General features: G+C 49.6%; 1 protein-coding gene across 1 annotated transcript in view; it reads right to left on the bottom strand.

Moving 5' to 3' along the window:
* The window catches only part of PTK7 (protein tyrosine kinase 7 (inactive)), a 535,321-nt gene that overhangs the window by 160,012 nt on the left and 347,854 nt on the right, over positions 1-27,455 (bottom strand). The window lies entirely within an intron of this gene.

Here is a 27,455-nt window from a genome sequence, read left to right on the forward strand (position 1 = left end):
CCCCCCTCCAGTCCTACTTAGGGAGAGCAGGGCTTCTCAAGCCCTGACTCCACAAATAATAGTCAGAGATGCTGGTTCCCTCACAGGAGGGACCAACAACTCTGAAATCACTGAGGATAACTCCAGTGAAGAGGACATCCAGTTAGCCAGGATGGCCAAAAGATTGGCTTTGGAAAGACAGATCCTAGCCATAGAGAGGGAAAGACAAGAGATGGGCCTAGGACCCATCAATGGTGGCAGCAACATAAATAGGGTCAGAGATTCTCCTGACATGTTGAAAATCCCCAAAGGGATTGTAACTAAATATGAAGATGGTGATGACATCACCAAATGGTTCACAGCTTTTGAGAGGGCTTGTGTAACCAGAAAAGTGAACAGATCTCACTGGGGTGCTCTCCTTTGGGAAATGTTCACAGGAAAGTGTAGGGATAGACTCCTCACACTCTCTGGACAAGATGCAGAATCTTATGACCTCATGAAGGGTACCCTGATTGAGGGCTTTGGATTCTCCACTGAGGAGTACAGGATTAGGTTCAGGGGGGCTCAAAAATCCTCGAGCCAGACCTGGGTTGACTTTGTTGACTACTCAGTGAAAACACTAGATGGTTGGATTCAAGGCAGTGGTGTAAGTAATTATGATGGGCTGTACAATTTATTTGTGAAAGAACACCTGTTAAGTAATTGTTTCAATGATAAACTGCATCAGCATCTGGTAGACCTAGGACCAATTTCTCCCCAAGAATTGGGAAAGAAGGCGGACCATTGGGTCAAGACAAGGGTGTCCAAGACTTCAACAGGGGGTGACCAAAAGAAAGGGGTCACAAAGACTCCCCAGCAGAAGGGTGATGAGACAACCAAAACTAAAAATAGTAAAGAGTCTTCTACAGGCCCCCAAAAACCTGCACAGGAGGGTGGGCCCAGAGCCTCTTCACAAAACAATGGGTACAAGGGTAAAAACTTTGATCCCAAAAAGGCCTGGTGTCATAGCTGTAAACAGCATGGACACCAAACTAGAGACAAGGCCTGTCCCAAGAAAGGTTCCACTCCAAACTCCCATCCAGGTAACACTGGTATGGCTAGTCTCCAAGTGGGATCAACAGTGTGCCCAGAGCAAATCAGGGTTCACACTGAAGCTACTCTAGTTTCTGAGGGTGGGGTGGATTTAGCCACACTAGCTGTCTGGCCGCCTAACATGCAAAAATACAGACAGCAACTCTTAATTAATGGGACTAGAATAGAGGGCCTGAGGGATACAGGTGCCAGTGTCACCATGGTGACAGAGAAACTGGTTTCCCCTGGCCAATACCTGACTGGAAAAACTTACACAGTCACCAACGCTGACAATCAGAGAAAAGTACATCCCATGGCAATGGTTACTTTAGAATGGGGAGGGGTCAATGGCCTGAAACAGGTGGTGGTCTCCTCAAATATCCCAGTGGACTGTCTGCTTGGAAATGACCTGGAGTCCTCAGCATGGGCTGAGGTAGAGCTAAAAACCCATGCAGCAATGCTGGGTATCCCTGAACTGGTGTGTGTGAAAACAAGAGCACAGTGCAAGGCACAGGGTGAAAAAGTAGAGCTGGAGTCTGGAAAGATGGCCCAGCCTACCAAGAGAACAGGAAAGTCAGTTGGGAAACCAACTGCAACACAGCAAAAGAAAGGGAACCTCTCTTCTCAGGAAGAAGTTCTGCCCTCTGAGGGAACTGAGCCTTTGGAGCTTGAACCTTATCAGGTTGAGCTCTTAGGCCCAGGGGGACCCTCAAGGGAAGAGCTGTGTAAGGGACAAGAAACCTGTCCCTCTCTTGAAGGCCTTAGGCAGCAAGCTGCTGAAGAGTCCAAAGGCAAGAAAAATGGAACACATAGGGTCTATTGGGAAGATGGGCTCCTGTACACTGAGGCCAGAGACCCCAAACCTGGTGCCACTAGGAGAGTGGTAGTGCCTCAGCTGTTCAGAGAGTTCATCCTAACATTGGCCCATGACATTCCCCTTGCTGGACATTTGGGACAAACCAAGACGTGGGAGAGGTTAGTCAACCACTTCTACTGGCCCAATATGTCCAGCATGGTTAAGGAGTTTTGCCTCTCCTGCCCCACCTGTCAAGCCAGTGGTAAGACAGGTGGGCATCCAAAGGCCCCCCTCATTCCACTTCCAGTGGTGGGGGTGCCCTTTGAAAGAGTGGGTGTGGACATAGTTGGTCCACTGGAACCTCCCACAGCCTCAGGAAATATGTATATCCTGGTAGTAGTGGATCATGCTACCAGGTATCCTGAAGCTATTCCCCTTAGGTCAACTACTGCCCCTGCAGTAGCCAAGGCCCTCATTGGTATCTTTACCAGAGTGGGTTTCCCTAAGGAGGTGGTGTCTGACCGAGGTACCAACTTCATGTCAGCATACCTAAAGCACATGTGGAATGAGTGTGGAGTGACTTATAAATTCACTACACCATACCATCCACAAACTAATGGCTTGGTTGAGAGATTCAACAAGACATTAAAGGGCATGATCATGGGGCTCCCAGAAAAACTCAAAAGGAGATGGGATGTCCTCCTGCCATGTCTGCTTTTCGCTTACAGGGAGGTACCACAGAAGGGAGTAGGGTTCTCACCCTTTGAACTTCTGTTTGGTCATCCTGTAAGGGGACCACTTGCCCTTGTTAAAGAAGGCTGGGAGAGACCTCTCCATGAGCCTAAACAGGACATAGTGGACTATGTACTTGGCCTTCGCTCTAGAATGGCAGAGTACATGGAAAAGGCAACCAAAAACCTTGAGGCCAGCCAACAGCTCCAGAAGTTTTGGTATGACCAAAAGGCTGCACTGGTTGAGTTCCAACCAGGGCAGAAGGTCTGGGTTCTGGAGCCTGTGGCTCCCAGGGCACTCCAGGACAAATGGAGTGGCCCTTACCCAGTACTAGAGAGGAAGAGTCAGGTCACCTACTTGGTGGACCTGGGCACAAGCAGGAGCCCCAAAAGGGTGATCCATGTAAACCGCCTTAAGCTCTTCCACGACAGGGCTGATGTCAATCTGTTGATGGTAACAGATGAGGATCAGGAGGCAGAGAGTGAACCTCTCCCTGATCTTCTGTCATCAGACCCAAAAGATGGTACAGTAGATGGAGTGATCTACTCAGACACCCTCTCTGGCCAACAGCAAGCTGATTGTAGGAGAGTCCTACAACAGTTTCCTGAACTCTTCTCCTTAACCCCTGGTCAGACACACCTGTGTACCCATGATGTGGACACAGGAGACAGCATGCCTGTCAAGAACAAAATCTTTAGACAATCTGACCATGTTAAAGAAAGCATCAAGGTGGAAGTCCACAAGATGCTGGAATTGGGAGTCATTGAGCGCTCTGACAGCCCCTGGGCTAGCCCAGTGGTCTTAGTCCCCAAACCTCACACCAAAGATGGAAAGGAAGAGATGAGGTTTTGTGTGGACTACAGAGGGCTCAATTCTGTCACCAAGACAGATGCCCATCCAATTCCAAGAGCTGATGAGCTCATTGATAAATTAGGTGCTGCCAAATTTCTAAGTACCTTTGACTTGACAGCAGGGTACTGGCAAATAAAAATGGCACCTGGAGCAAAAGAAAAGACAGCATTCTCCACACCTGATGGGCATTATCAGTTTACTGTTATGCCCTTTGGTTTAAAGAATGCCCCTGCCACCTTCCAAAGGTTGGTGAATCAAGTCCTTGCTGGCTTGGAGTCCTTTAGCACAGCTTATCTTGATGATATTGCTGTCTTTAGCTCCACCTGGCAGGATCACCTGGTCCACCTGAGGAAGGTTTTGAAGGCTCTGCAATCTGCAGGCCTCTCTATCAAGGCATCCAAATGCCAGATAGGGCAGGGAACTGTGGTGTACTTGGGACACCTTGTAGGTGGAGGCCAAGTTCAGCCACTCCAACCCAAGATCCAGACTATTCTGGACTGGGTAGCTCCAAAAACCCAGACTCAAGTCAGGGCATTCCTTGGCTTGACTGGGTATTACAGGAGGTTTGTGAAGGGATATGGATCCATTGTGACAGCCCTCACTGAACTCACCTCCAAGAAAATGCCCAAGAAAGTAAACTGGACTGTGGACTGCCAACAGGCCTTTGACACCCTGAAACAGGCAATGTGCTCAGCACCAGTTCTCAAAGCTCCAGATTATTCTAAGCAGTTCATTGTGCAGACTGATGCCTCTGAACATGGGATAGGGGCAGTTTTGTCCCAAACAAATGATGATGGCCTTGACCAGCCTGTTGCTTTCATTAGCAGGAGGTTACTCCCCAGGGAGCAGCGTTGGAGTGCCATTGAGAGGGAGGCCTTTGCTGTGGTCTGGTCCCTGAAGAAGCTGTGACCATACCTCTTTGGGACTCACTTCCTAGTTCAAACTGACCACAGACCTCTCAAATGGCTGATGCAAATGAAAGGTGAAAATCCTAAACTGTTGAGGTGGTCCATCTCCCTACAGGGAATGGACTTTATAGTGGAACACAGACCTGGGACTGCCCATGCCAATGCAGATGGCCTTTCCAGGTTCTTCCACTTAGAAAATGAAGACTCTCTTGGGAAAGGTTAGTCTCATCCTCTTTCGTTTGGGGGGGGGTTGTGTAAGGAAATGCCTCCTTGGCATGGTTGCCCCCTGACTTTTTGCCTTTGCTGATGCTATGTTTACAATTGAAAGTGTGCTGAGGCCTGCTAACCAGGCCCCAGCACCAGTGTTCTTTCCCTAACCTGTACTTTTGTATCCACAATTGGCAGACCCTGGCATCCAGATAAGTCCCTTGTAACTGGTACTTCTAGTACCAAGGGCCCTGATGCCAAGGAAGGTCTCTAAGGGCTGCAGCATGTCTTATGCCACCCTGGAGACCTCTCACTCAGCACAGACACACTGCTTACCAGCTTGTGTGTGCTAGTGAGGACAAAACGAGTAAGTCGACATGGCACTCCCCTCAGGGTGCCATGCCAGCCTCTCACTGCCTATGCAGTATAGGTAAGACACCCCTCTAGCAGGCCTTACAGCCCTAAGGCAGGGTGCACTATACCATAGGTGAGGGTACCAGTGCATGAGCATGGTACCCCTACAGTGTCTAAACAAAACCTTAGACATTGTAAGTGCAGGGTAGCCATAAGAGTATATGGTCTGGGAGTCTGTCAAACCCGAACTCCACAGCACCATAATGGCTACACTGAAAACTGGGAAGTTTGGTATCAAACTTCTCAGCACAATAAATGCACACTGATGCCAGTGTACATTTTATTGTAAAATACACCACAGAGGGCACCTTAGAGGTGCCCCCTGAAACTTAACCGACTATCTGTGTAGGCTGACTAGTTTTAGCAGCCTGCCACAAACCGAGACATGTTGCTGGCCCCATGGGGAGAGTGCCTTTGTCACTCTGAGGCCAGTAACAAAGCCTGCACTGGGTGGAGATGCTAACACCTCTCCCAGGCAGGAATTGTCACACCTGGCGGTGAGCCTCAAAGGCTCACCTCCTTTGTGACAACCCAGCAGGACACTCCAGCTAGTGGAGTTGCCCGCCCCCTCCGGCCAGGCCCCACTTTTTGGCGGCAAGGCCGGAGAAAATAATGAGAATAACAAGGAGGAGTCACTGGCCAGTCAGGACAGCCCCTAAGGTGTCCTGAGCTGAAGTGACTCTAACTTTTAGAAATCCTCCATCTTGTAGAAGGAGGATTCCCCCAATAGGGTTAGGATTGTGACCCCCTCCCCTTGGGAGGAGGCACAAAGAGGGTGTACCCACCCTCAGGGCTAGTAGCCATTGGCTACTAACCCCCCAGACCTAAACACGCCCTTAAATTTAGTATTTAAGGGCTACCCTGAACCCTAGAAGATTAGATTCCTGCAACTACAAGAAGAAGGACTGCCTAGCTGAAAAACCCCTGCAGAGGAAGACCAGAAGACGACAACTGCCTTGGCTCCAGAAACTCACCGGCCTGTCTCCTGCCTTCCAAAGATCCTGCTCCAGCGACGCCTTCCAAAGGGACCAGCGACCTCGACATCCTCTGAGGACTGCCCCTGCTTCGAAAAGACAAGAAACTCCCGAGGACAGCGGACCTGCTCCAAAGAAAAGCTGCAACTTTGTTTCCAGCAGCTTTAAAGAACCTTGCAAGCTCCCCGCAAAAGGCGTGAGACTTGCAACACTGCACCCGGCGACCCCGACTCGGCTGGTGGCGATCCAACACCTCAGGAGGGACCCCAGGACTACTCTAAGACTGTGAGTACAAAAACCTGTCCCCCCTGAGCCCCCACAGCGCCGCCTGCAGAGGGAATCCCGAGGCTTCCCCTGACCGCGACTCTTTGAATCCTAAGTCCCGACACCTGGGAGAGACCCTGCACCCGCAGCCCCCAGGACCTGAAGGACCGGACTTTCACTGGATGAGTGACCCCCAGGAGTCCCTCTCCCTTGCCCAAGTGGAGGTTTCCCCGAGGAACCCCCCCCTTGCCTGCCTGCAGCGCTGAAGAGATCCCTAGATCTCCCATTGACTTCCATTACAAACCCGACGCTTGTTTCTACGCTGCACCCGGCCGCCCCCGCGCTGCTGAGGGTGAAATTTCTGTGTGGACTTGTGTCCCCCCCGGTGCCCTACAAAACCCCCCTGGTCTGCCCTCCGAAGACGCGGGTACTTACCTGCAAACAGACCGGAACCGGGGCACCCCCTTCTCTCCATTCTAGCCTATGTGTTTTGGGCACCACTTTGAACTCTGCACCTGACCGGCCCTGAGCTGCTGGTGTGGTGACTTTGGGGTTGCTCTGAACCCCCAACGGTGGGCTACCTTGGACCAAGAACTGAACCCTGTAAGTGTCTTACTTACCTGGTAAAACTAACAAATACTTACCTCCCCTAGGAACTGTGAAAATTGCACTAAGTGTCCACTTTTAAAACAGCTATTTGTGAATAACTTGAAAAGTATACATGCAATTTTGATGATTTGAAGTTCCTAAAGTACTTACCTGCAATACCTTTCGAATGAGCTATTACATGTAGAATTTGAACCTGTGGTTCTTAAAATAAACTAAGAAAAGATATTTTTCTATATAAAAACCTATTGGCTGGATTTGTCTCTGAGTGTGTGTACCTCATTTATTGTCTATGTGTATGTACAACAAATGCTTAACACTACTCCTTGGATAAGCCTACTGCTCGACCACACTACCACAAAATAGAGCATTGGTATTATCTCTTTTTGCCACTATCTTACCTCTAAGGGGAACCCTTGGACTCTGTGCATGCTATTCCTTACTTTGAAATAGCACATACAGAGCCAACTTCCTACAAGGGGCAGTAGTCGACCTAAGGGGAATAGCTTCAGGATACCTAGTAGCATGATCCACTACTACTAGGATGTACATATTTCCTGAGGCTGTGGGAGGTTCCAGTGGACCAACTATGTCCACACCCACTCTTTCAAAGGGGACCCCCACCACTGGAAGTGGAATGAGGGGGGCCTTTGGGTGCCCACCTGTCTTACCACTGGATTGACAGGTGGGGCAGGAGAGGCAAAACTCCTTAACCTTCTGGGACATATTGGGCCAGTAGAAGTGGTTGACCAACCTCTCCCACGTCTTGGTTTGTCCCAAATGCCCAGCAAGGGGAATATCATGGGCTAAGGTCAGAATAAACTCTCTGAACGACTGAGGCACTACCACTCTCCTAGTGGCACCAGGTTTGGGGTCTCTGGCCTCAGTGTACAGGAGTCCATCTTCCCAATAGACCCTATGTGTTCCATTTTTCTTGCCCTTGGACTCTTCAGCAGCTTGCTGCCTAAGGCCTTCAAGAGAGGGACAGGTTTCTTGTCCCTTACACAGCTCCTCCCTTGAGGGTCCCCCTGGGCCTAAGAGCTCAACCTGATAAGGTTCAAGCTCCAAAGGCTCAGTTCCCTCAGAGGGCAGAACTTCTTCCTGAGAAGAGGGGTTCTCTTTTTCTGACTGTGTTGCAGTTGGTTTCCCAACTGACTTTCCTTTTCTCTTGGTAGGCTGGGCCATTTTTCCAGACTCCAGCTCTACTTTTTCACCCTGTGCCTTGCATTGTGCTCTTGTTTTTACACACACCAGTTCAGGGATACCCAGCATGGCTGCATGGGTTTTTAGTTCTACCTCAGCCCATGCTGAGGACTCCAGGTCATTTCCAAGCAGACAGTCTACTGGGATGTTTGAGGAGACCACCACCTGTTTCAGGCCATTGACCCCTCCCCATTCTAAAGTTACCATTGCCATGGGATGTGCTTTAGTCTGATTGTCAGCATTGGTGACTGTATAGGTTTTTCCAGTCAGGTATTGGCCAGGGGAAACCAGTTTCTCCGTCACCATGGTGACACTGGCACCTGTATCCCTCAGGCCCTCTACACTTGTCCCATTAATAAAGAGCTGCTGCCTGTATTTTTGCATGTTAGGAGGCCAGGCAGCTAGTGTGGCTAAATCCACCCCACCCTCAGAGACTAGAGTAGCTTCAGTGTGGACCCTGATTTGCTCTGGGCACACTGTTGATCCCACTTGGAGACTGGCCATTCCAGTGTTACCTGGATTGGAGTTTGGAGTGGAACCTTTCTTGGGACAGGCCTTGTCTCCAGTTTGGTGTCCAGACTGACTACAGTTTCGACACCAGGCCTTTTTGGGATCAAAGTTTTTACCCTTGTACCCAGGATTGTTTTGTGAAGAGGCTCTGGGCCCACCCTCCTGTGCAGGTTTTTGGGGGCCTGTAGAAGACTCTTTACTATTTTTATTTTTGGCTGTCTCACCACCTTTCCCCTGGGGAGGTTTTGTGACCCCTTTCTTTTGGTCACCCCCTGTGGAAGTTTTGGACACCCTAGTCTTGACCCAATGGTCCGCCTTCTTTCCCAATTCTTGGGGAGAAATTGGTCCTAGGTCCACCAGATGCTGATGCAGTTTGTCATTGAAACAATTACTTAACAGGTGTTCTTTCACAAATAAATTGTACAGCCCATCATAATTACTTACACCACTGCCTTGAATCCAACCATCTAGTGTTTTTACTGAGTAGTCTACAAAGTCAACCCAGGTCTGGCTTGAGGTTTTTTGAGCCCCCCTGAATCTAATCCTATACTCCTCAGTGGAGAATCCAAAGCCCTCAATCAGGGTACCCTTCATGAGGTCATAAGATTCTGCATCTTTTCCAGAGAGTGTGAGGAGTCTATCCCTACACTTTCCTGTGAACATTTCCCAAAGGAGAGCACCCCAGTGAGATTTGTTCACTTTTCTGGTTACACAAGCCCTCTCAAAAGCTGTGAACCATTTGGTGATGTCATCACCATCTTCATATTTAGTTACAATCCCTTTGGGGATTTTCAACATGTCAGGAGAATCTCTGACCCTATTTATGTTGCTGCCACCATTGATGGGTCCTAGGCCCATCTCTTGTCTTTCCCTCTCTATGGCTAGGATCTGTCTTTCCAAAGCCAATCTTTTGGCCATCCTGGCTAACTGGATGTCCTCTTCACTGGAGTTATCCTCAGTGATTTCAGAGTTGTTGGTCCCTCCTGTGAGGGAACCTGCATCTCTGACTATTATTTGTGGAGTCAGGGCTTGAGAAGCCCTGCTCTCCCTAAGTAGGACTGGAGGGGGGGAATTTCCCTCCAAGTCACTATCTTCATCCTCTGAGTTGCCATCCTCAGAGGGGTTGGCCTTTTCAAACTCTGCCAAAAGCTCCTGGAGCTGTACTTTGGTAGGTTTGGGGCCCATTGCTATTTTCTTTAGTTTACAGAGTGACCTTAGCTCTCTCATCTGTAGATGGAGGTAAGGTGTGGTGTCGAGTTCCACCACAGTCACATCTGTGCTAGACATTTTGCTTCTAAAAGTTGGAATACTTTTTAAGAATCTACAACTAGTTCTAGGTTCTAATTCAAACTTTTACAAACTTTTAAACTCTAAAAGAAATGCTAAACAGGATCTAACACAAGGCCCTAGCAGGTCTTTTAAGAATATAGAAAACTTTTCAAATTGCAAAAATCAATTTCTAATGACAATTTTAGAATTTGTCGTGTGATCAGGTATTGGCTGAGTAGTCCAGCAAATGCAAAGTCTTGTACCCCACCGCTGATCCACCAATGTAGGAAGTTGGCTCTGTATGTGCTATTTCAAAGTAAGGAATAGCATGCACAGAGTCCAAGGGTTCCCCTTAGAGGTAAAATAGTGGTAAAAGGAGATAATACTAATGCTCTATTTTGTGGTAGTGTGGTCGAGCAGTAGGCTTATCCAAGGAGTAGTGTTAAGCATTTGTTGTACATACACATAGACAATAAATGAGGTACACACACTCAGAGACAAATCCAGCCAATAGGTTTTGTTATAGAAAAATATCTTTTCTTAGTTTATTTTAAGAACCACAGGTTCAAATTTAACATGTAATATCTTGTTTGAAAGGTATTGCAGGTAAGTACATTAGGAACTTTGAATCATTTCAATTGCATGTATACTTTTCAAGTTATTCACAAATAGCTACTTTAAAAGTGGACACTTAGTGCAATTTTCACAGTTCCTGGGGGAGGTAAGTTTTTGTTAGTTTTACCAGGTAAGTAAGACACTTACAGGGTTCAGTTCTTGGTCCAAGGTAGCCCACCGTTGGGGGTTCAGAGCAACCCCAAAGTTACCACACCAGCAGCTCAGGGCCGGTCAGGTGCAGAGTTCAAAGTGGTGTCCAAAACGCATAGGCTATAATGGAGAGAAGGGGGTGCCCCGGTTCCGGTCTGCTTGCAGGTAAGTACCCGCGTCTTCGGAGGGCAGACCAGGGGGGTTTTGTAGGGCACCGGGGGGGACACAAGCCCACACAGAAATTTCACCCTCAGCGGCGCGGGGGCGGCCGGGTGCAGTGTTAGAACAAGCGTCGGGTTCACAATGTAAGTTAATGAGAGATCAAGGGATCTCTTCAGCGCTGCAGGCAGGCAAGGGGGGGCTTCCTCGGGGAAACCTCCACTTGGGCAAGGGAGAGGGACTCCTGGGGGTCACTTCTGCAGTGAAAGTCCGGTCCTTCAGGTCCTGGGGGCTGCGGGTGCAGGGTCTTTTCCAGGCGTCGGGACTTAGGTTTCAGAGAGTCGCGGTCAGGGGAAGCCTCGGGATTCCCTCTGCAGGCGGCGCTGTGGGGGCTCAGGGGGGACAGGTTTTGGTACTCACAGTCGTAGAGTAGTCCGGGGGTCCTCCCTGAGGTGTTGGTTCTCCACCAGCCGAGTCGGGGTCGCCGGGTGCAGTGTTGCAAGTCTCACGCTTCTTGCGGGGAGTTGCAGGGTTCTTTAAAGCTGCTTCTTGAAACAAAGTTGCAGTCTTTTTGGAGCAGGTCCGCTGTCCTCTGGAGTTTCTTGTCGTCGTCGAAGCAGGGTAGTCCTCAGAGGATTCAGAGGTCGCTGGTCCCTTTGGAAGGCGTCGCTGGAGCAGAGTTCTTTGGAAGGCAGGAGACAGGCCGGTGAGTTTCTGGAGCCAAGGCAGTTGTTGTCTTCTGGTCTTCCTCTGCAGGGGTTTTCAGCTGGGCAGTCCTTCTTCTTGTTGTTGCAGGAATCTAATTTTCTAGGGTTCAGGGTAGCCCTTAAATACTAAATTTAAGGGCGTGTTTAGGTCTGGGGGGTTAGTAGCCAATGGCTACTAGCCCTGAGGGTGGGTACACCCTCTTTGTGCCTCCTCCCAAGGGGAGGGGGTCACAATCCTAACCCTATTGGGGGAATCCTCCATCTGCAAGATGGAGGATTTCTAAAAGTTAGAGTCACCTCAGCTCAGGACACCTTAGGGGCTGTCCTGACTGGCCAGTGACTCCTCCTTATTATTCTCATTATTTTCTCCGGCCTTGCCGCCAAAAGTGGGGGCCGGGGCCGGAGGGGGCGGGCAACTCCACTAGCTGGAGTGTCCTGCGGTGCTGTGACAAAGGGGTGAGCCTTTGAGGCTCACCGCCAGGTGTTACAGCTCCTGCCTGGGGGAGGTGTTAGCATCTCCACCCAGTGCAGGCTTTGTTACTGGCCTCAGAGTGACAAAGGCACTCTCCACATGGGGCCAGCAACATGTCTCTAGTGTGGCAGGCTGCTGGAACTAGTCAGCCTACACAGACAGTCGGTTAAGTTTCAGGGGGCACCTCTAAGGTGCCCTCTGGGGTGTATTTTGCAATAAAATGTACACTGGCATCAGTGTGCATTTATTGTGCTGAGAAGTTTGATACCAAACTTCCAGTTTTCAGTGTAGCCATTATGGTGCTGTGGAGTTCGTGTAAAACAGACTCCCAGACCATATACTCTTATGGCTACCCTGCACTTACAATGTCTAAGGTTTTGCTTAGACACTGTAGGGGTACAGTGCTCATGCACTGGCACCCTCACCTATGGTATAGTGCACCCTGCCTTAGGGTTGTAAGGCCTGCTAGAGGGGTGTCTTACCTATACTGCGTAGGCAGTGAGAGGCTGGCATGGCACCCTGAGGGGAGTGCCATGTCGACTTACTCGTTTTGTCCTCACTAGCACACACAAGCTGGCAAGCAGTGTGTCTGTGCTGAGTGAGAGGTCTCCAGGGTGGCATAAGTCATGCTGCAGCCCTTAGAGACCTTCCTTGGCATCAGGGCCCTTGGTACTAGAAGTACCAGTTACAAGGGACTTATCTGGATGCCAGGGTCTGCCAATTGTGGATACAAAAGTACAGGTTAGGGAAAGAACACTGGTGCTGGGGCCTGGTTAGCAGGCCTCAGCACATTTTCAATTGTAAACATAGCATCAGCAAAGGCAAAAAGTCAGGGGGCAACCATGCCAAGGAGGCATTTCCTTACAACAGCCCATCATAATTACTTACACCACTGCCTTGAATCCAACCATCTAGTGTTTTTACTGAGTAGTCTACAAAATCAACCCAGGTCTGGCTCGAGGATTTTTGAGCCCCCCTGAATCTAATTCTATACTCCTCAGTGGAGAATCCAAAGCCCTCAATCAGGGTTCCCTTCATGAGGTCATAAGATTCTGCATCTTTTCCAGAGAGTGTGAGGAGTCTATCCCTACACTTTCCAGTGAACATTTCCCAAAGGAGAGCACCCCAGTGAGATCTGTTCACTTTTCTGGTTACACAAGCCCTCTCAAAAGCTGTGAACCATTTGGTGATGTCATCACCATCTTCATATTTAGTTACAATCCCTTTGGGGATTTTCAACATGTCAGGAGAATCTCTGACCCTAGTTATGTTGCTGCCACCATTGATGGGTCTTAGGCCCATCTCTTGTCTTTCCCTTTCTATGGCTAGGATCTGTTTTTCCAAAGCCAATCTTTTGGCCATCCTGGCTAACTGGATGTCCTCTTCACTGGAGTTATCCTCAGTGATTTCAGAGCTGTTGATCCCTCCTGTGAGGGAAGCAGCATCTCTGACTAGTATATTTGAAAACAGGGCTGGAGTAGCCCTGTTCTCCCTAAGTAGGACTGGTAGGTGGGAATTTTCCTCCAAGTCACTATCTTTATCCTCTGTGTTGCCATCTTCAGAGGGGTTGGCTTTCTCAAACTCTGCCAAAAGCTCTTGGAGCTGTAGTTTGGAAGGTCTGGGGCCCATTGTGATTTCCTTTATTTTGCAGAGTGACCTTAGCTCCCTCATCTTAAGATGGAGGTAAGGTGTGAGGTCGAGTTCCTCCACATTCATCTCTGCACTAGACATTATGTTTCTAAAAGTTGGAATACTTTTTAAGAATCTAAAACTAGTTCTAGTTTCTAATTCAAACTTTCACAAAACTTTTAAACTCTAAAAGAAATGCTAACAGGGACTAACACAAGGCCCTAGCAGGACTTTTAAAAATTTAGAAAAATAGTTCAAATTGCAAAAATCAATTTGTAGTGACAATTTTTGGAATTTATCAGGTATTGGCTGAGTAGTCCAGAAAATGCAAAGTCTTGTATCCCACCGCTGCCACCAATGTAGGAAGTTGGCTCTGTATGTGCTACTTCAAAGTAAGGAATAGCATGCACAGAGTTCAAGGGTTCCCCTTAAAGGTAAGATAGTGGCAAAAAGAGATAATACTAATGCTCTATTTTGTGGTAGTGTGGTCGAGCAGTAGGCTTATCAAAGGAGTAGTGTTAAGCATTTGTTGTACATACACAGGCAATAAATGAGAAACACACACTCAGAGACAATTCCAAGCCAATAGGTTTTTGTATAGAAAAATATATTTTCTTAGTTTATTTTAAGAACCATAGGTTCAAATTCTACATGTAATATCTCATTTGAAAGGTATTGCAGGTAAGTACTTTAGGAACTTTGAATAATCACAATAGCATATATACTTTTCACATAAAACACATATAGCTATTTTAAAAGTGGACAGTGCAATTTACACAGTTCCTGGGGGAGGTAACTTATTGTTAGTTTTTGCAGGTAAGTAAACCACCTACGGGGTTCAAATTGGGGTCCAAGGTAGCACACCGTTGGGGGTTCAGAGCAACCCCAAAGTTACCACACCAGCAGCTCAGGGCCGGTCAGGTGCAGAGGTCAAAGTGGTGCCCAAAACGTATAGGCTTCAATGGAGAAGGGGGTGCCCCGGTTCCAGTCTGCCAGCAGGTAAGTACCCGCGTCTTCGGAGGGCAGACCAGGGGGGTTTTGTAGGGCACTGGGGGGGACACAAGTCAGCACAAAAAGTACACCCTCAGCAGCGCGGGGCGTCCGGGTGCAGTGTGCAAACACGCGTCGGGTCTCCAATTGTTTTCAATGAGAGACCAAGGGGTCTCTTCAGCGGTGCAGGCAGGCAAGGGGGGGGGCTCCTCGGGGTAGCCACCACCTGGGCAAGGGAGAGGGCCTCCTGGGGGTCACTCCTGCACTGGAGTTCCGATCCTTCAGGTCCTGGGGGCTGCGGATGCAGGGTCTTTTCCAGGCGTCGGGATTTCAGAGTCAGGCAGTCGCGGTCAGGGGGAGCCTCGGGATTCCCTCTGCAGGCGTCGCTGTGGGGGGTCAGGGGGGACAACTTTGGTTACTCACAGTATTGGAGTCGCCGGAGGGTCCTCCCTGTAGTGTAGTTTCTCCACCAGTCGAGTCGGGGTCGCCGGGTGCAGTGTTGCAAGTGTCACACTTCTTGCGGGGATTGCAGGGGTCTTTAAATCTGCTCCTCTGGATACAAAGTTGCAGTCTTTGTTGAACAGTATATATGCTATTGTGATTATTCAAAGTTCCTAAAGTACTTACCTGCAATACCTTTCCAATGAGATATTACATGTAGAATTTGAACCTGTGGTTCTTAAAATAAACTAAGAAAAGATATTTTTCTAGACAAAAACCTATTGGCCTGGAATTGTCTCTGAGTGTGTGTCCCTCATTTATTGCCTGTGTGTATGTACAACAAATGCTTAACACTACTCCTTTGATAAGCCTACTGCTCGACCACACTACCACAAAATAGAGCATTAGTACTATCTCTTTTTGACACTATCTTACCTCTAAGGGGAACCCTTGGACTCTGTGCATACTATTCCTTACTTTGAAATAGTGCATACAGAGCCAACTTCCTACAAGGGGTCTTTAAATCTGCTCCTCTGGAAACAAAGTTGCAGTCTTTGTTGAACAGGGCTGCTGTTCTCTGGAGTTTCTTGGTCTTTCTTGAAGCAGGGCAGTCCTCTGAGGTTTCAGAGGTCGCTGGTCCTGGAGAAAGCAGTTTTCTTCTGAAGGAGGCAGACAGGCCGGTGGGGCTGGGGCCAAAGCAGTTGGTGTCTCCGTCGTCTTCTGCAGGGTTTTTCAGCTCAGCAGTCCTCTTCTTCGTAGGTTGCAGGATTCTGTTTTCCTAGGATCAGGGGAGCCCCGAAAAACAGGATTTAGGGGTGTGTTTAGGTCAGGGAGGGCAGTAGCCAATGGCTACTAGCCCTGAGGGTGGCTACACCCTCTTTGTGCCTCCTCCCAAGGGGAGGGGGTCACATTCCTATCACTATTGGGGGGATCCTCCATCTGCAAGATGGAGGATTCCTAAAAGTCAGAGTCACTTCAGCTCAGGTTGCCTTAGGGGCAGTCCTGACTGGTCAGTGACTCCTCCTTGTTTTTCTCATTATCTCCTCCGACCTTGCCGCCAAAAGTGGGGCCGGGGCCGGAGGGGGCGGGCAACTCCACTAGCTGGAATGCCCTGTGGCGCTGGAACAAAGGGGGTTAGCCTTTGAGGCTCACCGCCAGGTGTTACAGCTCCTGCAAGGGGGAGGTGATAGCATCTCCACCCAGTGCAGGCTTTGTTACTAGCCACAGAGTGACAAAGGCACTCTCCCCATGTGGCCAGCAACATGTCTCAAGTGTGGCAGGCTGCTAAAACCAGTCAGCCTACACAGGTAGTTGGTTAAGATTTCAGGGGGCACCTCTAAGGTGCCCTCTGGGGTGTATTTTACAATAAAGTGTATACTGGCATCAGTGTGCATTTATTGTGCTGAGAAGTTTGATACCAAATGTAGGAAGTTGGCTCTGTATGTGCTATTTCAAAGTAAGGAATAGCATGCACAGAGTCCAAGGGTTCCCCTTAGAGGTAAGATAGTGGCAAAAAGAGAATACTAATGCTCTATTTTGTGGTAGTGTGGTAGAGCAGTAGGCTTATTAAAGGAGTAGTGTTAAGCATTTGTTGTACATACACACAGGCAATAAATGAGGAACACACACTCAGAGACAAATCCAGCCAATAGGTTTTGTTATAGAAAAATATATTTTCTTAGTTTATTTTAAGAACCACAGGTTCAAATTTTACATGTAATATCTAATTTGAAAGGTATTGCAGGTAAGTACTCTAGGAACTTTGAATCATTACTTTAGCATGTATACTTTTTACATAAAACACAATAAGCTGTTTTAAAAGTGGACACAGTGCAATTTTCACAGTTCCTGGGGGAGGTAAGTTATTGTTAGTTTTAACAGGTAAGTAAGTCACTTACAGGTTTCAGTTTTTGGTCCAAGGTAGCCTACTGTTGGGGGTTCAGAGCAACCCCAAAGTTATCACACCAGCAGCTCAGGGCCGGTCAGGTGCAAAGGTCAAAGAGGTGCCCAAAACACATAGGCTTCAATGGAGAGAAGGGGGTGCCCCGGTTCCAGTCTGCCAGCAGGTAAGTACCCGCGTCTTCGGAGGGCAGACCAGGGGGGTTTTGTAGGGCACCGGGGGGGACACAAGTCAGCACAAAAAGTACACCCTCAGCAGCGCGGGGGCGGCCGGGTGCAGTGTGCAAACACGCGTCGGGTTTTCAATGTAAGTCAATGAGAGATCAAGGGATCTCTTCAGCGTCGCAGGCAGGCAAGGGGGGAGCTCCTCGGGGTAGCCACCACCTGGGCAAGGGAGAGGGCCTCCTGGGGGTCACTCCTGCACAGGAGTTCGGTTCCTTAGGTGCTGGGGGCTGCGGGTGCAGGGTCTTTTCCAGACGTCGGGAAATGGAGTTCAGGCAGTCGCGGTCAGGGGGAGCCTGGGGATTCCCTAAGCAGGCGTCGCTGTGGGGGCTCAGGGGGGACAACTTTGGTTACTCACAGTCGTAGAGTCGCCGGAGGGTCCTCCCTGAGTTGTTTGTTCTCCACCAGTCGAGTCGGGGTCGCCGGGTGCAGTGTTGCAAGTCTCACGCTTCTTGCGGGGAGTTGCAGGGGTCTTTAAATCTGCTCCTTGTAACAAAGTTGCAGTTCTTTTGGAGCAGTGCCGCTGTCCTCGGGAGTTTCTTGTCTTTTTCGAAGCAGGGCAGTCCTCAGAGGATTCAGAGGTCGCTGGTCCCTTGGAAAGCGTCACTGGAGCAGGTTTCTTTGGAAGGCAGGAGACAGGCCGTTAAGTCTGGGGCCAAGGCAGTTGGTGTCTTCTGTTCTTCCTCTGCAGGGGTTTTTCAGCTCAGCAGTCCTTCTCCTTGTTAGTTGCAGGAATCTAAATTCTTAGGTTCAGGGGAGCCCTTAAATACTAAATTTAAGGGCGTGTTTACGTCTGGGGGGTTAGTAGCCAATGGCTACTAGCCCTGAGGGTGAGTACACCCTCTTTGTGCCTCCTCCCAAGGGGAGGGGGTCACATCCCTAATCCTATTGGGGGAATCCTCCATCTGCAAGATGGAGGATTTCTAAAAGTTAGAGTCACCTCAGCTCAGGACACCTTAGGGGCTGTCCTGACTGGCCAGTGACGACTCCTTGTTGTTGTCTTCGTTTCCTCCGGCCTTGCCGCCAAAAGTGGGGGCCGTGGCCGGAGGGGGCTGGCAACTCCACTAAGCTGGAGTGTCCTGTGGTGCTGTGACAAAGGGGTGAGCCTTTGAGGCTCACCGCCAGGTGTTACAGCTCCTGCCTAGGGGAGGTGTTAGCATCTCCACCCAGTGCAGGCTTTGTTACTGGCCTCAGAGTGACAAAGGCACTCTCCCCATGGGGCCAGCAACATGTCTCTAGTGTGGCAGGCTGCTGGAACCAGTCAGCCTACACAGATAGTCGGTTAGGTTTCAGGGGGCACCTCTAAGGTGCCCTCTGGGGTGTATGTTACAATAAAATGTACACTGGCATCAGTGTGCATTTATTGTGCTGAGAAGTTTGATACCAAACTTCCCAGTTTTCAGTGTAGCCATTATGGTGCTGTGGAGTTCGTGTTTGACAGACTCCCAGACCATATACTCTTATGGCTACCCTGCACTTACAATGTCTAAGGTTTGGCTTAGACACTGTAGGGGCACAGTGCTCATGCACTGGTGCCCTCACCTATGGTATAGTGCACCCTGCCTTAGGGCTGTAAGGCCTGGGAGAGGGGTGACTCATCTATACTGCATAGGCAGTGAGAGGCTGGCATGGCACCCTGAGGGGAGTGCCATGTCGACTTACTCGTTTTGTCCTCACCAGCACACACAAGCTGGCAAGCAGTGTGTCTGTGCTGAGTGAGGGGTCCCCAGGGTGGCATAAGACATACTGCATCCCTTAGAGACCTTCCCTGGCATCAGGGCCCTTGGTACCAGGGGTACTAGTTACAAGGGACTTACCTGGATGCCAGGGTGTGCCAATTGTGAAAATAAAAGTACAGGTTAGGGAAAGAACACTGGTGCTGGGGCCTGGTTAGCAGGCCTCAGCACACTTTCAATTCAAAACATAGCATCAGCAAAGGCAAAAAGTCAGGGGGTAACCATGCCAAGGAGGCATTTATTTACAATCATGCTACTAGATACCCTGAAGCTATTCCCCTTAGGTCGACTACTGCCCCTGCAGTAGGCAAGGCCCTCATTGATACCTTTACCAGAGTGGGCTTCCCTAAGGAGGTGGTGTCTGACAGAGGTACCAACTTCATGTCAGCATACCTGAAACACATGTGGAATGAGTGTGGAGGGACTTATAAATTCACTACACCCTATCATCCACAAACTAATGGCCTTGTTGAGAGATTCAAGAAGACATTAAAAGGCATGATCATGGGGCTCCCTGAAAAACTCAGAAGGAGATGGGATGTCCTCTTTCCATGTCTGCTTTTCGTTTACAGAGAGGTGCCTCAGAAGGGAGTAGGGTTCTCACCCTTTGAACTTCTGTTTGGCCACCCTGTAAGGGGACCACTGGCACTTGTAAAAGAAGGCTGGGAGAGACCTCTTCATGAGCCTAAACAAGACAGAGTGGACTATTGTAAAGAAATGGCTCCCTGTTGCAGTTACCCCCCACTTTTTGCCTGATACTGATGCTGACTTGACTGAGAAGTGTGCTGGGACCCTGCTAACCAGGCCCCAGCACCAGTGTTCTTTCACCTAAAATGTACCATTGTTTCCACAATTGGCACACCCTGGCATCCAGATAAGTCCCTTGTAACTGGTACCTCTGGTACCAAGGGCCCTGATGCCAGGGAAGGTCTCTAAGGGCTGTAGCATGTATTATGCCACCCTAGAGACCCCTCACTCAGCACAGACACACTGCTTACAAGCCTGTGTGTGCTGGTGAGAACAAAATGAGTAAGTCGACATGGCACTCCCCTCAGGGTGCCATGCCAGCCTCTCACTGCCTATGCAGTATAGGTAAGACACCCCTCTAGCAGGCCTTACAGCCCTCAGGCAGGGTGCACTATACCATAGGTGAGGGTACCAGTGCATGAGCACTGTGCCCCTACAGTGTCTAAGCAAAACCTTAGACATTGTAAGTGCAGGGTAGCCATAAGAGTATATGGTCTGGGAGTCTGTTTTACACGAACTCCACAGCACCATAATGGCTACACTGAAAACTGGGAAGTTTGGTATCAAACTTCTCAGCACAATAAATGCACACTGATGCCAGTGTACATTTTATTGTAAAATACACCACCGAGGGCACCTTAGAGGTGCCCCCTGAAACTTAACCGACTGTCTGTGTAGGCTGACTAGTTCTAGCAGCCTGCCACAAACCGAGACATGTTGCTGGCCCCATGGGGAGAGTGCCTTTGTCACTCTGAGGCCAGTAACAAAGCCTGCACTGGGTGGAGATGCTAACACCTCCCCCAGGCAGGAATTGTCACACCTGGCAGTGAGCCTCAAAGGCTCACCTCCTTTGTGCCAACCCAGCAGGACACTCCAGCTTGTGGAGTTGCCCGCCCCCTCCGGCCAGGCCCCACTTTTGGCGGCAAGGCCGGAGAAAATAATGAGAAAAACAAGGAGGAGTCACTGGCCAGTCAGGACAGCCCCTAAGGTGTCCTGAGCTGAAGTGACTCTAACTTTTAGAAATCCTCCATCTTGCAGATGGAGGATTCCCCCAATAGGGTTAGGATTGTGACCCCCTCCCCTTGGGAGGAGGCACAAAGAGGGTGTACCCACCCTCAGGGCTAGTAGCCATTGGCTACTAACCCCCCAGACCTAAACACGCCCTTAAATTTAGTATTTAAGGGCTACCCTGAACCCTAGAAAATTAGATTCCTGCAACTACAAGAAGAAGGACTGCCTAGCTGAAAACCCCTGCAGAGGAAGACCAGAAGACGACAACTGCCTTGGCTCCAGAAACTCACCGGCCTGTCTCCTGCCTTCCAAAGATCCTGCTCCAGCGACGCCTTCCAAAGGGACCAGCGACCTCGACATCCTCTGAGGACTGCCCCTGCTTCGAAAAGACAAGAAACTCCCGAGGACAGCGGACCTGCTCCAAGAAAAGCTGCAACTTTGTTTCCAGCAGCTTTAAAGAACCCTGCAAGCTCCCCGCAAGAAGCGTGAGACTTGCAACACTGCACCCGGCGACCCCGACTCGGCTGGTGGCGATCCAACACCTCAGGAGGGACCCCAGGACTACTCTGATACTGTGAGTACCAAAACCTGTCCCCCCTGAGCCCCCACAGCGCCGCCTGCAGAGGGAATCCCGAGGCTTCCCCTGACCGCGACTCTTTGAACCTAAAGTCCCGACGCCTGGGAGAGACCCTGCACCCGCAGCCCCCAGGACCTGAAGGACCGGACTTTCACTGGAGAAGTGACCCCCAGGAGTCCCTCTCCCTTGCCCAAGTGGAGGTTTCCCCGAGGAATCCCCCCCTTGCCTGCCTGCAGCGCTGAAGAGATCCCGAGATCTCTCATAGACTAACATTGCAAACCCGACGCTTGTGTCTACACTGCACCCGGCCGCCCCCGCGCCGCTGAGGGTGAAATTTCTGTGTGGGCTTGTGTCCCCCCCGGTGCCCTACAAAACCCCCCTGGTCTGCCCTCCGAAGACGCGGGTACTTACCTGCAAGCAGACCGGAACCGGGGCACCCCCTTCTCTCCATTCTAGCCTATGCGTTTTGGGCACCACTTTGAACTCTGCACCTGACCGGCCCTGAGCTGCTGGTGTGGTGACTTTGGGGTTGCTCTGAACCCCCAACGGTGGGCTACCTTGGACCAAGAACTAAGCCCTGTAAGTGTCTTACTTACCTGGTTAACCTAACAAATACTTACCTCCCCTAGGAACTGTGAAAATTGCACTAAGTGTCCACTTTTAAAACAGCTATTTGTGAATAACTTGAAAAGTATACATGCAATTTTGATGATTTGAAGTTCCTAAAGTACTTACCTGCAATACCTTTCGAATGAGATATTACATGTAGAATTTGAACCTGTGGTTCTTAAAATAAACTAAGAAAAGATATTTTTCTATAACAAAACCTATTGGCTGGATTTGTCTCTGAGTGTGTGTACCTCATTTATTGTCTATGTGTATGTACAACAAATGCTTAACACTACTCCTTGGATAAGCCTACTGCTCGACCACACTACCACAAAATAGAGCATTAGTATTATCTATTTTTACCACTATTTTACCTCTAAGGGGAACCCTTGGACTCTGTGCATGCTATTCCTTACTTTGAAATAGCACATACAGAGCCAACTTCCTACATTGGTGGATCAGCGGTGGGGTACAAGACTTTGCATTTGCTGGACTACTCAGCCAATACCTGATCACACGACAAATTCCAAAATTGTCATTAGAAATTCATTTTTGCAATTTGAAATTTTTCTAAATTCTTAAAAGTCCTGCTAGGGCCTTGTGTGTTAAGTCCCTGTTTAGCATTGTCTTTTAGAGTTTAAAAGTTTGTTAAAGGTTTGAAATTAGATTCTAGAAACAGTTTTAGATTCTTTAAAAAGTCTTCCAACTTTTAGCAAAATAATGTCTGATACAGAGATGAATGTGGTGGAACTCGACACCACACCTTACCTCCATCTTAAGATGAGGGAGCTAAGGTCTCTCTGTAATATAAAGAAAATAACCATTGGCTCCAGACCTACCAAAATTCAGCTCCAGGAGCTGTTGGCAGAGTTTGAAAAAGCCAACCCCTCTGAGGATGACTTCACAGAGGAAGAAATTAGTGACTTGGAGGGCAATTCCCCCCTTCCAGTCCTAAATAGGGAGACCAGGGCCTCTCAAGCCCTGTCTCCAAAAATGATAGTCAGAAATGTTGCTTCCCTCACAGGAGGGTCCAGCATTTCTGAAATCACTGAGGATGCTCTCAGTGAGGATGACCCCCTGTTAGCCAGGATGGTCAAAAGATTGGCTTTGGAAAAGCAGCTCCTAGCCATAGAAAGGGAAAGAAAAGAGATGGGCCTAGGTCCCATCAATGGTGGCAGCAACTTAAATAGGGTCAGAGATTCTCCTGACATCCTAAAAATCCCCAAAGGGATTGTAACAAAATATGAAGATGGTGATGACATCACCAAATGGTTCACAGCTTTTGAGAGGGCTTGTGTAACCAGAAAAGTGAACAGATCTCACTGGGGTGCTCTCCTTTGGGAAATGTTCACTGGAAAGTGTAGGGATAGACTCCTCACACTCTCTGGAAAAGATGCAGAATCTTATGACCTCATGAAGGGTACCCTGATTGAGGGCTTTGGATTCTCCACTGAGGAGTATAGAATTAGGTTCAGGGGGGCTCAAAAATCCTCGAGCCAGACCTGAGTTGATTTTGTAGACTACTCAGTAAAAACACTAGATGGTTGGTTAACTGGAAATGAAGTGTGTGACTATGTTGGGCTTTATAATTTGTTTATGAAAGAACACATTTTAAGTAACTGCTTCAATGAAAAGTTGCATCAGTATCTGGTAGACCTAGGTCCAATTTCTCCCCAAGAATTGGGAAAGAAGGCAGACCACTGGGTCAAGACTAGGGTAACCAAAACTTCCACTGGGGGTGACCAAAAGAAAGGGGTTACAAAAACTCCCCAGGAGAAAGTGGGTGACACTAGAAACAAAGAAAAAGAGTCCTCTGTAGGCCCCCAAAAACCAGAACAGGTGGGTGGGCCCCAAGACACAACCCAAAACAAAGGTGGGTACCAGGGTAAGAACTGGGATGCCACTAAGGCATGGTGCCACAACTGTAAACAGTCTGGGCACCACACCAAGGACACTTCTTGTCCCAAAAACAAACCCCAGAACAAAATTCCAGGGGTAACCAGTGTAGCCATGGGAGATGACTCCTCAGATGAGGAGGTCTTCCTAGCCTTCAACTGGAAACAGGGCCCAACAGGTGAGTTGGAGATTCCAGAGGGAAGTAGACACTTCCACCACCTACTGGTGAATGGAATCCCAACCACTGCCCTGAGAGACACTTGTTCCAGTCACACTATTGTGCATGACAGGCTGGTGCTCTCAAACCAGTACATCCCAGGTGAGACTGCCAGGGTAAGAGTTAGCCTAGACAGGGTCACTAAGAGGCCTGTGGCTTTAGTGCCCATAGAAGTGGGTGGCACTCTTAGCTGGAGAAGGGTAGTAGTCAGTACAGACCTCCCCCTTGATTGTCTCCTTGGAAATGACTACCCAGAGGTTAGTCAGAGCCCAAGAGAGAAACTGGTTCAGTGCCAGTCCTCTCCCAAGGATTCTGGAAGTCCTGCCTCTGCAGTAAATGCAAGCAGGCCCCAGAAGAAGAAGAAAAGAAAACAGAGTAGGAAGGGTGGACAACCTTTAGCCAAGGTTACAGCAAGCCAAGGAGATTCTGCTCCAGTAGGGGAGAACTCCAAAAATGGCCCTGATAAAGTCCAACCTGACCCACAAGAAGACCTGGCTAGTCAGGCAACTGTTAAACCTGAGTGGGTGGCTCCTCAGCTAACAGAAGCAAGAGTGGAAGAAGGGTGTTTACTACAAGATGTGGTAACCCCCCACTCCAATACAGCAGACAGGCAACCTGAACCCAAAGAAGCCTGTAACTTAGCCCCTTCCCTTTTAGGTGAAGAGCTAAAGGTGTGGTTCTGGGCACTGACAGCTGTCAGTGGCCTCTGCTGGGTGTTAGCCTTTATGGCTGCACTATCCTTAGCATGGTGGTCTGACCCCATGCCAAATAGCAAGTTAGGCCCCCTGACCCTATTGGTCATGGTGGGGTTACTCCAGCTCTGGGTAACCTCTCTGGGTAAGCTAGGGGTAACCCTGGCCAAGATAAGGTTAGCAGAGGTGGATACCTCTAAGACCAAGATAGAAAGAATGGGTGGAGACATTGAAGAGGCAGACAAGAGGCAATTCAGACTAGGTCCTATCACTGTGGAAGTAGGTCAGTTCCCCAAAGGGAATGACCTGAACAGAAGGATGTAAGGCAGAGTAGGCCCTGCAACTAACCAGCCTATTTCTCCTACTCTTCCTCGCCTGACAGACTAGGAAGACTCTCCCAGCTTGGGCTGAGTCTCCTGGCCTGTGGGCTGGGGGGGGCTTGTGTAAAGAAATGGCTCCCTGTTGCAGTTACCCCCCACTTTTTGCCTGATACTGATGCTGACTTGACTGAGAAGTGTGCTGGGACCCTGCTAACCAGGCCCCAGCACCAGTGTTCTTTCACCTAAAATGTACCATTGTTTCCACAATTGGCACACCCTGGCATCCAGATAAGTCCCTTGTAACTGGTACCTCTGGTACCAAGGGCCCTGATGCCAGGGAAGGTCTCTAAGGGCTGTAGCATGTATTATGCCACCCTAGAGACCCCTCACTCAGCACAGACACACTGCTTACAAGCCTGTGTGTGCTGGTGAGAACAAAATGAGTAAGTCGACATGGCACTCCCCTCAGGGTGCCATGCCAGCCTCTCACTGCCTATGCAGTATAGGTAAGACACCCCTCTAGCAGGCCTTACAGCCCTCAGGCAGGGTGCACTATACCATAGGTGAGGGTACCAGTGCATGAGCACTGTGCCCCTACAGTGTCTAAGCAAAACCTTAGACATTGTAAGTGCAGGGTAGCCATAAGAGTATATGGTCTGGGAGTCTGTTTTACACGAACTCCACAGCACCATAATGGCTACACTGAAAACTGGGAAGTTTGGTATCAAACTTCTCAGCACAATAAATGCACACTGATGCCAGTGTACATTTTATTGTAAAATACACCACCGAGGGCACCTTAGAGGTGCCCCCTGAAACTTAACCGACTGTCTGTGTAGGCTGACTAGTTCTAGCAGCCTGCCACAAACCGAGACATGTTGCTGGCCCCATGGGGAGAGTGCCTTTGTCACTCTGAGGCCAGTAACAAAGCCTGCACTGGGTGGAGATGCTAACACCTCCCCCAGGCAGGAATTGTCACACCTGGCAGTGAGCCTCAAAGGCTCACCTCCTTTGTGCCAACCCAGCAGGACACTCCAGCTTGTGGAGTTGCCCGCCCCCTCCGGCCAGGCCCCACTTTTGGCGGCAAGGCCGGAGAAAATAATGAGAAAAACAAGGAGGAGTCACTGGCCAGTCAGGACAGCCCCTAAGGTGTCCTGAGCTGAAGTGACTCTAACTTTTAGAAATCCTCCATCTTGCAGATGGAGGATTCCCCCAATAGGGTTAGGATTGTGACCCCCTCCCCTTGGGAGGAGGCACAAAGAGGGTGTACCCACCCTCAGGGCTAGTAGCCATTGGCTACTAACCCCCCAGACCTAAACACGCCCTTAAATTTAGTATTTAAGGGCTACCCTGAACCCTAGAAAATTAGATTCCTGCAACTACAAGAAGAAGGACTGCCTAGCTGAAAACCCCTGCAGAGGAAGACCAGAAGACGACAACTGCCTTGGCTCCAGAAACTCACCGGCCTGTCTCCTGCCTTCCAAAGATCCTGCTCCAGCGACGCCTTCCAAAGGGACCAGCGACCTCGACATCCTCTGAGGACTGCCCCTGCTTCGAAAAGACAAGAAACTCCCGAGGACAGCGGACCTGCTCCAAGAAAAGCTGCAACTTTGTTTCCAGCAGCTTTAAAGAACCCTGCAAGCTCCCCGCAAGAAGCGTGAGACTTGCAACACTGCACCCGGCGACCCCGACTCGGCTGGTGGCGATCCAACACCTCAGGAGGGACCCCAGGACTACTCTGATACTGTGAGTACCAAAACCTGTCCCCCCTGAGCCCCCACAGCGCCGCCTGCAGAGGGAATCCCGAGGCTTTCCCTGACCGCGACTCTTTGAACCTAAAGTCCCGACGCCTGGGAGAGACCCTGCACCCGCAGCCCCCAGGACCTGAAGGACCGGACTTTCACTGGAGAAGTGACCCCCAGGAGTCCCTCTCCCTTGCCCAAGTGGAGGTTTCCCCGAGGAATCCCCCCCTTGCCTGCCTGCAGCGCTGAAGAGATCCCGAGATCTCTCATAGACTAACATTGCAAACCCGACGCTTGTGTCTACACTGCACCCGGCCGCCCCCGCGCCGCTGAGGGTGAAATTTCTGTGTGGGCTTGTGTCCCCCCCGGTGCCCTACAAAACCCCCCTGGTCTGCCCTCCGAAGACGCGGGTACTTACCTGCAAGCAGACCGGAACCGGGGCACCCCCTTCTCTCCATTCTAGCCTATGCGTTTTGGGCACCACTTTGAACTCTGCACCTGACCGGCCCTGAGCTGCTGGTGTGGTGACTTTGGGGTTGCTCTGAACCCCCAACGGTGGGCTACCTTGGACCAAGAACTAAGCCCTGTAAGTGTCTTACTTACCTGGTTAACCTAACAAATACTTACCTCCCCTAGGAACTGTGAAAATTGCACTAAGTGTCCACTTTTAAAACAGCTATTTGTGAATAACTTGAAAAGTATACATGCAATTTTGATGATTTGAAGTTCCTAAAGTACTTACCTGCAATACCTTTCGAATGAGATATTACATGTAGAATTTGAACCTGTGGTTCTTAAAATAAACTAAGAAAAGATATTTTTCTATAACAAAACCTATT

This window comes from Pleurodeles waltl, chromosome 5 (assembly GCF_031143425.1).
Source record: "Pleurodeles waltl isolate 20211129_DDA chromosome 5, aPleWal1.hap1.20221129, whole genome shotgun sequence".
NCBI classification, from domain to species: domain Eukaryota; kingdom Metazoa; phylum Chordata; class Amphibia; order Caudata; family Salamandridae; genus Pleurodeles; species Pleurodeles waltl.